Consider the following 12291-nt stretch of genomic DNA (forward strand, 5'->3'; position numbering starts at 1 on the left):
CGAGTTATCAAGTTTCTCTCTCTCTCTTTCTTTGTTAGGTTTGCCAGTGGTCTATCAATCTTGTTTATTTTTTCAAAGAACCAACTTCTGCTTTCGTTGATCTTTAGGATTGTTTTTTGGGTTTCCACCTCGTTGATTTCTGCTCTCAGCTTTGTTATTTCCTTCTGTCTTCCTATTTTTGGGTCCTTTTGTTGAGTACTTTCTAGTTCTATTAGCTGTGTCATTAAGCTACTCAGGTAAGCTCCTTCTTCCTTCCTGATGTGTGCTTGCAAAGCTATAAATTTTCCTCTCAGTACTGCTTTTGCTGTGTCCCATAAGTTCTGATAGTTTGTGTCTTTATTGTCATTTGTTTCCAGGAACCTTTTGATTTCCTTCTTGATTTCATCTCGGACCCACTGGTTATTGAGTATGAGGCTGTTTAACTTCCAGGTGTTAAAGTTTTTATTCTGAGTCCCTTTGGAATTCACAAATAATTTCAGAGCCTTGTGGTCAGCGAAGGTACTCTGCAAAATTTCTATCCTCTTGAACTTATGGAGGTATGTTTTATGTGCCAGCATGTAGTCTATCCTGGAGAATGTCCCATGTACATTGGAGAAGAATGTGTATCCAGGTTTCTGGGGATGGAGTGTCCTATATATATCCACTAGGCCTCTTTCTTCCATTTCTCTCCTCAGGTCTAGTATATTCTTGTTGGGTTTCAGTCTGGTTGACCTATCCAGTGTTGACAAAGCAGTGTTGAGGTCCCCCATAATTATTGTGTTGTTATTGATATTGTTTTTCAGATTTGTCAACAGTTGTTTTAAATATTTTGCTGTCCCCTCATTTGGTGCATATATGTTTAGGAGAGTTATTTCTTCCTGCTCTACATACCCCTTGATTAATATAAAATATCCATCTTTGTCCCTTACAACCTTCCTGAGTATAAAGTTTGCATTATCTGATATTAGTATGGCCACTCCAGCTTTTTTATGGGTGTTGTTTGCTTGGATAACTTTTCTCCAGCCTTTTATTTTGAGTCTATGTTTGTTCTGACTATTCAGGTGCGTTTCTTGTAGGCAGCAGAAGGTTGTATTGAGTTTTTTGATCCATTTAGCCACTCTGTGTCTCTTAACTGGTGCATTTAGTCCCTTGATGCTGAGAGAAAGAATTGTCCTGGGATTTAATGCCATCTTTATATCGAAATTTGGTGTGTCTTTTGGTTAGTCTTGTCTTAGATTAGGTCTTTCAGTTTTTCTCTTAAGACTGGTTTTGAGTCTGTAAAGTTTCTGAGCTCTTTTTTGTCTGTGAAACCATGTATTCTTCCGTCAAACCGGAAAGTGAGTTTTGCTGGGTACAGTATTCTAGGTGAAGCATTCATTTCATTCAGTCTTGTCACAATATCCCACCTTCTTTCTGGCATTTAGTGTTTCTGGTGACAGGTCTGCTGTAAATCTCAAGGATGCTTGCTTGAATATAATTTCCCCTTTTGATCTTGCTGTTTTCAGAATTCTGTCTCTATCTGTGGGATTTGTCATTGTGACTAGGATGTGTCTTAGGGTGGTTTTTCTTGGGTCTCTTTTGGTTGGTACTCTTCGAGCATGCAGGATTTGATCACATATATTCTTTAGCTCTGGGAGTTTCTCTTTAATGATGTTCTTGACCGTTGATTCTTCCTGGAAATTTTCTTCCTGGGTCTCTGGGACTCCAATGATTCTTAAGTTGTTTCTGTTGATCTTATCATAGACCTCTATTTTCATCTGTTCCCATTCTTTGACTAATTTTTCCATTGTCTGTTCATTTGTTTTAAGTTTTTATTCCACTCTCTCCTGTTGTATGGAATTGTTATGTATCTCATCTTCCACGGCACCAAGTCTATTCTCAGCTTCTGATACCCTGTCCCAGAGCTTATCCATTTTGTCATTCACTTCGTTTACTGATTTTTTCAGGCCTGTTATTTGACATGTTATTTCAGTTTGGAGTTTTGTGATTTCTGTCTTCATATTTTCTTGATTTTTATTAGTGTTCTGTTCTATTCTATTCATGGTTTCTTTGAGTTCTTTGAGTATATTCCATATTGCTACTCTAAAGTCCTTATCTGAGAGATTGATTAGTTGGTTGCCCTGAGGCAAATATTCTTAACAAAATACTTGAAAATCAAATCCAATGGCACATCAAAAATATCACATACCATGACCAAGTGGTATTCATCTTGAGAATATAAGGATGGTTTACTAGATGTAAGTCAGTCAACAAAATACACCATATCAGTCAAATATTTAAAACAATTTGTTCATATAGATGTAGAGGAAAACATTTGACAAGATCTAGCATTGATTCATGTAAAAACACTCAATAAAATGGGAATTGTAGAAATGTTCCTCAACATAGTCAAATTCATCTACCACAAGCCCACAGCAACATTATCCTCAAAGGTAAAAAACTGAAAGCTTTGCCTCTAAATCAGGCACAAAACAAGCTTCTCCACTCTCAATTCTGTTATCCAATGTAGTGTTGGAAGTACTTTCCATAGAAACTAGATAAGAAAAATATATTAAGGACATTTAGAGGGGCTAGACGATAGTGTTGTAGTAGGGCATTTGCCTTGCACACAGCTGACCAGGAAGGACCTGGGTTCAATCCCCAGATCTCAGATGGTCTCTTAAGACAGGAATGGTTTCTGAGCACATAGCCAGGAGTAGCCCCTGAGCATCACCGGGTGCGGCCCAAAACCAAAAACAAAAAAATAAAACAAGGACGTAAGTCAAGATCTTACTATTTGTTGATGGCATGACAAAATACTTAGAAAATTCTAAAGACACCAAAAATCTAGAAACCACAAATACTTTACTCATGGTTGACCATTTTCCTCTAGCTTTGTTGTAATGTTTTCTTCCCTGTTCTATTTGCTTCCCACCCTTTGCCTGCTTTTGATTTAGTAGATTTGGTCTTTCAGTAGTTTCTTAAAACAAATACTTCAGTAATTAATTTGACAATATTTTTTCGTAATATATACTTTTAATTTTATAAAAATTTTAACCACTGCTACAAATGAAATCCACAAATTTCAGGAAGTGGCAAATTTATTACATTCAAAATTACTTCAGATTTCTTTTAAGACATTCTCCATGATTGACAATGCATTTGGGTGGATTGATTTTCTGGTAAACATAATGTTTTTTTTTTCCTTTTATTTCTCACTAGTTTAAATAAATTATGGTTAGATACTATCTTCTATATAACTAAAACTATTTTAGAACTTTACAAGAAAAAAACATCTAACCCCATCAAAAAATGGGGAGAAGAATTGAACAGACACTTTGACAAAGAAGAAATACAGATGGCCAAAAGACACATGAAAAAATGTTCCACATCACTAATCATCAGGGAGATGCAAATCAAAACAACGATGAGATACCACCTCACACCCCAGAGAATGGCACACATCACAAAGAATGAGAATAAACAGTGTTGGCGGGGATGTGGAGAGAAAGGAACTCTTATCCACTGCTGGTGGGAATGCCGTCTAGTTCAACCTTTATGGAAAGCGATATGGAGATTCCTCCAAAAACTGGAAATCGAGCTCCCATACGATCCAGCTATACCACTCCTAGGAATATACCCTAGGAACACAAAAATACAATACAAAAACCCCTTCCTTACACCTATATTCATTGCAGCACTATTTACCATAGCAAGACTCTGGAAACAACCAAGATGCCCTTCAACAGACGAATGGCTAAAGAAACTGTGGTACATATACACAATGGAATATTATGCAGCTGTCAGGAGAGATGAAGTCATGAAATTTTCCTATACATGGATGTACACGGAATCTATTATGCTGAGTGAAATAAGCCAGAGAGAGAGAGAAAAACGCAGAATGGTCTCACTCATCTATGGGTTTTAAGAAAAATGAAAGACACCCTTGTAATAATAATTTTCAGACACAAAAGAGAAAAGAGCTGGAAGTTCCAGCTCACCTCAGGAAGCTCACCACAAAGAGTGATGAGTTCAGTTAGGGAAATAACTACATTTTGAACTGTCCTAATAACGAGAATGTATGAGGAAAATGGAGAGCCTGTCTAGAGTACAGGCGGGGGTCGGGTGGGGAGAAGGGAGACTTGGGACATTGGTGATGGGAATGTTGCACTGGTGATGGGTGGTGTTCTTTACATGACTGAAACCCAAACACAATCATGTATGTAATTAAGGTGTTTAAATAAATTAAAATAAAATAAAATAAAATTAGTTATTTTTGGTGTAAAATCAGATATATGGTATGCTTAGTTGTTGTGTAGTTATTCTATATTGATTACTAATTTATAAGTTCATAAGTTGTTCCAATTAAATAATTTTAATATATTCTATTCAAAATAATAGGGAGCGACATTTATGAAGAGCTTTCTGTTGTAAGGCTAGGTATACTAGATAATTATTTGAATCTTTATTTAAATTCTGCAATGTAAATATAAGTGTCATGGAGTAAAACGAATAAACAAGGTTTTAAGAACCGTGTCCAAAATAACACAAATACAAAAATTAAAAGCCAGAATTTGATCACTTCTTCTGACTTTGAGGATTCTTTTGTTTTTTTTTTATTATATATCGCAACTTTCAGCATGTTATATTGAGTTTGGGTTATATTGAGTTTGGGAGAATGTTCTTCTATTACCTTTTTGGGTCAAACCTGACTGTGTCCAGGATTTAATACTAACTCTGAGTGCAGGGATCACTCCTGGGTAAACATAGGGGACCACATAGGTTGCCAAGGATTGAACCAACAATTGACTGCATACACAACAATTGCCCTATCAAATGTACTTGTCAGCCCAAGGAAAATTATCTTTTTTTTAAAAAATGATACCTGTATTTAAGCACTATGATTACAATCATGTTTGAATTTGGGTTTCAGTTATAAAAAAATCGCCTTCACCAGTGCAACCTTCTCACCAATAGTGTCCACCATCTCCCTCTTCCAACAATCCTGCCTGTATTCAAGATAGGCATTCTACTTCTCTCACTACCTTTGTCATGATAGCTGTTAGTGTAGTTATTTCTCTAATTGTGCTCACCACTTTTTATGGTAGGCTTCATATCGTAGTTGGTCCTTCCAGCCTTAATCTCTATTGTCTCCGTGTATTATTACAATAATGTCTTTTTTCTTAAATCCCATAGATCAGTGAGACTTTTCTGTGTCTATCTCTCTCCCTCTGACTAATTTCATTCAGCATAATAGAATACATGTCCATTCATGAATAGGAATATTTTATGACTTCATTTTTTCCTGATGGCTACATATTATTCCATTGTGTATATGTACCATAGTTTCTTTAGCCATTTGTCTGTTGAAGGGCATCTGGTTTGCTTCCAAATTCTGGCTATTGTAAATAGCGCTGCAATGAATATAGGTGTGTATAGAAGGCATTTTTGCATTGTGTTTTTTGTTCCTAGAGTATATCCCTAGAACTGATATACCTGGATCATATAGGAGCTCAATTTCCAGGTTTTTTGAGGAATCTCCATATAGGTTACCATAAAGGCTGGACTAGGCAGCATTCCCACCAGCAGTGAATGAGAGTGTCTTTTTCCCCACATCTCCGCCAGCACTGATAGTTCTTGTTCTTTGTGATGTGTGCATGAGATGGTACCTCATTTTTGTTTTAATTTGCATTTCCCTGATGATTAGTGATATGGAACCTTTTTTCATGTGTCTTTTGGCCATTTGTATTTATTCTTTGTAAAAGTGTCTGTTTATTTTTTCTCCCCATGTTTTGATGGGGTTAGATTATTTTCTTGTTAAGTTCTGTCAGTGCCTTGTATATCTTAGACATTAGCCCCTTATCTGATGGGTATTGGGTGAAAAGTTTCAACCATTCTGTGGGTGACTTTTGTATCCTAGTCACTATATACCTAATGACCAGAAGCTTCTCAGCTTAACAGAGTCCTACCTGTTTATCTGTGCTTCCACTAGTTTGGACAGTGCTGTTTCCTCCTTGAAGATGACTTTAGTCTCAATGTCATGGAAGGTTTTACCTACATGATCTTCTATATATTTAGGGTTTCAGGTCTGATATCAAGATCTTTAATCCATTTGGATTTGACCTTTGTGCATAGTGTTAGATGTCCTTGACTGTTGATTCTTCTGGGGATATTTTCCCTGGGTCTCTGGGATTCCAAGGATTCTTACATTTTTTTCTATTGAGTGTATCAAATACTTCTATTTTTTTCATTCCCATCTGTAAGGAATTTTTCCATTGTCTGATCATTTGCTTTAAAGTCCTTTTCCAATCATTTCTGTTTTTTGGCAGGTGGGTGGGTCACACCTGGCAGCGCTCAGGAGTTACTTTTGGGTATGTGCTCAGAAGTCACTCCTGGCAGGCACGGGGGACCATATAGATTGCCAGGATTCGAACCACCATCTGTTCGAATCTGTTGCATCAAGACAAATGCCCTACTGCTATGCTGTCTCTCGGGCCCTAATCTCTTCTGTTTTATGTGTTGTTATGCATTCTTGTCTTCCAGATTACTGATTTGATCCTCAGCTGCTGTTACTTGTTTAGAGAGGCTTTCCAGTGAGGTTTTTACATCATCACAAGTTTTTCAATCCCATTGTTTCACTTTGGAGATTCCTCATTTCTATTTTCATATCTTCTTGGTTCCTAATTGTGGTTTCTTCAGTTCAATCCATGTTTTCTTTCAGTTCAGTGAACATTCTTCATATTTCTTCTCTAAACTTCTTATTTGAAAAGCTAAATAAGTGGTTGATACTTACAGGGTCATCAGATTTTCCATCTTTATTCTCTATGTATGGTGTTGGCCTGCATTGTTTTCCCATTTTCATGTTTTTAGAGTGCTGTTTTCCATGTGATTTGGTAGGTTTCATTGGCTAGAAGATATGCCTAGCCTTGGAATGGAGTGGCTGTGCTCCTCAGGTTCTGTACTTTGTGGGCGGAGACAGGCTCCCTCATTTGTCCTGCCCACAGGGGATGTTTTCTGCAATCGTGCCCTTCAGAACTGTTGGGATGGTTCATCGCAGATTCACAGTGCAGGGCAGAGGCAAAAGTTCAAAATGTCTCCAGTGTGCCAAAGCACATGGTAGGAATCAGGCTCCACCCTTCCTTGGTGGAGATAGCCTACTGTGACTCCACCCCAGATTTACCTGTAACTACCTACAAGACCTGCCCATTCCTGGGAGGAGTCTTGTGAAGGTTAGATAAGGCCTTTGACCCAGGGGATTAAGGTCTTTGGCCAGCATGGAGAGGGAGCAGAAGCAGAGTTGGCTGAGAGACAAGTATAATGCACGGCTGAATAGATATACAGCATAAATGGTTATGATATAGGCCACACACGTGGGCCAGGACCAATAAAGATGTTATCTCTCTGGAAGCCTGCCTGTGAGTGAGTTCTATATCCACCGATTTCCTGGACCCAGAGATTCGCTGGCTGAAGGGGGTTGCAGAGCCACGTGGCCTGGGATGGCAGAGAAAGGCCTCCATCTCCATCCACCATCCAAGCCCATCCTAAGGGCTTAATGCAACAGCCTACCTCTGCTGTTGAGCCCTCAGGAGATGTTTTCTTCTACACTACACTCTCGAGCTGATGGGGTGGGGTGTTTCATGGCAGCTTCTCAGAAAATGCTTTTTTTGGGGGGGGCACACCCAGTGACGCTCAGGGCTTACTCCTGACTATGCACTCAGAAATCCTTCCTAGCTGTGGGACTTGGGGGGGGATTGAACTGCTGTCTGTCCTAGGTTAGTATGTACAAGGCAGACACCCTACCACTTGTGCCACTGCTCTGGCCCCAGAAAATGCTCTTAAACCATATTTACAAGTATATATTTTCCCTCTTCAACTAAATATGAGCTTTCTTAAACTAAATGCTTCTTTTTACATAGTGGTAATTAACAAGTAAGGTCTTTATTATTGCTGAGAAATGAACGAATTTAAGAGTGGTCTAATAAACCTCAGTAGTAACAGGCTGATGATGATAATTACCATTCTCATTCACTGAGCGGAGATGTCAAATCCATGTCATCATAATTTATGAATAAAAATTCTATTGCGATTTGGTGTGAGAAGACAACTGCCTTTAGAATTACAAAAAATCTTATTTGAGAACAACAGTACATTTAGTATATCTGGCTACTCATAACTTACTATCAGTATTTCTTCCATTATTTTAACTATCAAAATATAATCAATATTATTCTAAGTACCTTTAATAAGGAAACTCTGTCATGAATTAAGATTAAATAATGTTTCCCATTACATATGCATGTTTCATAAAACGAGAAAAAGATATAAAGAGTATATAATGATATCTACTAACTTTGTGAATTGTGATTGTGGATGTCTTTTCAGATAATATGAAGTAAACATGGAAATGGTGTCTGTAGTCACTCCTAAAATCTCCATACTTCATTAGACTCCTATGTTTATCTAATATTTTAGGTCAGCATTTCATTGATCACAATATTCTGCAGGTAATGAAGTATTTGTTGGGATCCAAGGGCAACAATCCCAAATTATATAAAGACCTCTCCCTGATTGGATTGTGTAAAAGCCCCAAATTCTTCCTCAGATTTGGTGATATACTGGACAACTAAGGTTAAGTTTGCAGCCTATAAACAGAAAACGTCAAAGGGAACTTATGAAGTAAGTACATTTGTAGCTTTCAGCTATAGCAATATGTTATTGTTATCTGGGAAATACAATAGAAAATGGACACCCATGATTTACCCTTAATCAATTTCCTAGAATATAAAAAATTTGCAAGTATATGTATGGAATTTTTAACTACTCATCGATATTTAATATGCAATGGATGTTCCAAAGGACTAGTTTTACAGAAAATAACTGACAGAGTAGCTACTAGGTTTTTTTATGTCAATGTGTCCTGGCAGAAAGAATATAGATTGATTGGCTATGCAGTCAGAAGGACCTGAGTAACAATTCTAGCTTAGTAATATATTGTCAGTGCAATCCTGAGAAAATTACTTACTCTGAATTTCACTTTTTTAATATGTAAAATAGAAATAAATATAGTCTCTGCCTCATAGGATTGTAAAAATAACACAACATTTTCTGATTGAATTTAGTTTCTTTTACAGATTGGTTCAATGAATCTTTTAAAATATGTGGTATAAAACTTGTGAGTTACACAATGCACATTTAGAAGTAATAGAAAAGTGATAAAAATATCATTTTGAAATTCAAATGGTAAATATGACATCAGAACTAAGAAAAGAAAGACATTTTAAAGAATACATTAAAACCCTCCCTGTTACTGGTTTCATGAAAATAGATTCCAGACTTTCATTTACTCCGGACTGGAAGGAGGAAAACCTTCTGGATCTGTCTCGAGAATAGGTGATTCCTCTGTCTAGTCATCAGCATAGAGATAAAAAAGTCAGAAACCATTTGGATCTTATCAGAACTGTTTTCATGGCCTACCAAAATACATGGCACAAGTGGATAAACAAATTAAAATCAGAAAGGTCACTCACTTTGACCGTGTAACCGTTGAAAAATCTTTTAGCTAGGGATAAATCCACAGCTGTCATAATATGGGGGATTTTGCTCCCATAAAATAATTAGGGATGGTACAGTGCTCAATTGTAAACACCTAAAATAGGGAGGAATCACTGATTCAATATTTAAATTCTTACAAATTAAACACTTTATGAAACTATCAGAATTTTGCTTCTAGGCAAAGAGTGATCTTTGGACTTTGAGAAATTGGTAGTGTATCAGGCTGAGTGCCCAGAAGGCATTGCATCAACATTATTCAAATGTCTATAGGCAGTAACAATAGATAAAGACATTCCCCTTAATATATCACAACATAAGAAAGACTTATAAGCCTCTAGATGAAAATATTTGGGCACCAATTTGGTCTGCTGGCACATTGCCTCATTTATTGCTGAGCATTAATGAGTTAGCCTTTAAGTTGTTGTCTCATAACCTCTATTTCAGCAATGGCAGTAGTCATGAAGAACAAAATGGCTCATTTTGTCCTAAGCAGTGGTGATGTCCCAAGATAATTAAATTTAGGGAAAGCATTCCTAAATACGTGGAGTCAGCCCATCATGCCATTGCAGAAGCTCATATGCTCATTCAAATATCACCTAATTTATCACAATTTAACTTGAAAAATAATTTCTTCACTTAAAATGGCCACAAAATTCTGCAGAGCCAAGCAATAGAATTAAATGAATGCTCACAAGAAATGTGCCCATAGTGTATGCTTTCTAAACAATTTCTTGCTTTAAAAACCAATAGCTTTAGCTCTTTAAATGCAGGATTTTTTTCTATAAAATCTGTTAATGAGCCTGAAATAAAGAAAATTGAGGCAGTTTTTGCTTTCCAAATGAAAGACTTGTATATGTATGTTTGCATATTCACAAGAGTGTATATTGCTGAGTGAAAAATGTCGTGTATATAAGGGATACTATTTGCTACTGATCTTCTATCTATGACTCCCAGAGTAATGACAGACACACAACAAATATTTAACAAATATCTATTAAATGGAAAATTGAGCAATAGAACAAAAGCTAGTTTTTCTCATTACACACTAGGTTTGGTAAAACATGTAAAGAAATGATACAAGGCAGTTGGCCACCCGAAACATCTCAAGAATACAGATATTTTATTCTAATAGTGAGTGTCACTCAATGAGATTACTGACCACATAAAATTGATTAATTATTGCTTAAAATAAATTGCTAGTTTATTATAGGGTTTGGTAATCAAGATAATATGCAAGATTATAAAATTAGTAATATATCCTTAATTGACCATTTTGACTGTAATTATAGAATCTCTATGCTTGAGAAAATTATTAATTTTAATTGCAGCTGAGACTTTTAAATTTGCCTAAGAATGTACGACATATAAAATATTTATAACAATATAATTAATCATCAATAGCTTTTTCCAGTTGTTCCCCAAAACTCTCAGTACTAGTCAGTGAAATACTCCATTGAGGATGGTTCTGCTTACTGATGCAGCCATCTTGGAGGTCACAGATGCTCTGTCTCTGAGCTTATTTTTCTCACCATCTCATGAGACCAACAATGGCAGAAATTTTCCTATATTAATGATTCCTCCAATTACATACACTTGGCAAATCTTGGTGAGGAAGTATGTGAGGAGGGACTCTGTCTTCGAGCTTAAATCTTGAGGCATTGATGTTGTGAGTACATAAACTTTTCTGTGCCTGACAAGAAAAGAATCTGAAAAAGTCCCAACCACCAATATTGGCCTGAAGCATTTTGTATTTTAGATAAGCATAGAGACAAAAAATAGTCACTTAGTGACTTAGTGAATACTTAGGACTTCTAGAGACATTAAAAAACAAAGGTGAGTGAGTGATATATGACAGATATACCTGCAGATAAAATGTGTTAATGTATCATAAATAGAGTCACCCATAGAGTATTTAGACCATAGGTGCAACTGGAAACAGCAATTCTGATATAATTTAGGAGAATGAGTTCTATTCCTGACAATATTATTAAGCACCTGTATGTATTTAGGTTGTTTTGTGTCTAATTCATTTTGTTGAAATTCCAGCTCTTCAAAGAGAATTTTTCTTCCACTCCTCCTGATCCTCTCTAAACTTTTAGCTCCCTATACAATAACTTTGACTTTTTAACCATTTAATTCATTAAATTTTGATTTCTTGATTTAACTCATCTTCTTTATATTTAATAAAGTTCATGATAGTGCCCTAATTCTCACCACATTTTCTAGAATAGACCAAAGTCTCTGTTCAATGAATGCATGACAAAAACAAAACACTTCAATTTTTCCAGTTGGATTATTATTAAGAAAATCCATATCTATTATTTCTAAGATTAGCATCATAATATTGCAAATATCATGAAAACTTTCATAAACTCCAATAAAATGGCTACATATAGTGATTTCAGCAGTAGCATCATAATCTTGCAGACTTCAGTTTGAATATAAGTTCCATAGTTGCATCACAATACTTCAAGATTCAACTGCCTTATTTGTAAGATGAGAGTGATAATAGTTAATTCATAGGGTTTTGAGAAAAGTAACTAAAATCACATATATAAGTTATCCACCATATTTTGTGGCACTCATTAAGTGTATTATTAATGATAGATACTAATATATTCAGGATAATATTTAAAATTTTTAACAACCAGTACTGCTTTCTGTGAAAAGGTGGTTCAAAAGATGGTCATAAACATAAACTTAATAATTGACTACAGACTAAAAGCAGGTATTGCAGCTTGAGAGAGACTGAAGGGAAGCCAGAATTTGCTTACAAATGGA

The sequence above is a fragment of the Suncus etruscus genome, chromosome X (assembly GCF_024139225.1).
Source record: "Suncus etruscus isolate mSunEtr1 chromosome X, mSunEtr1.pri.cur, whole genome shotgun sequence".
NCBI lineage: Eukaryota > Metazoa > Chordata > Mammalia > Eulipotyphla > Soricidae > Suncus > Suncus etruscus.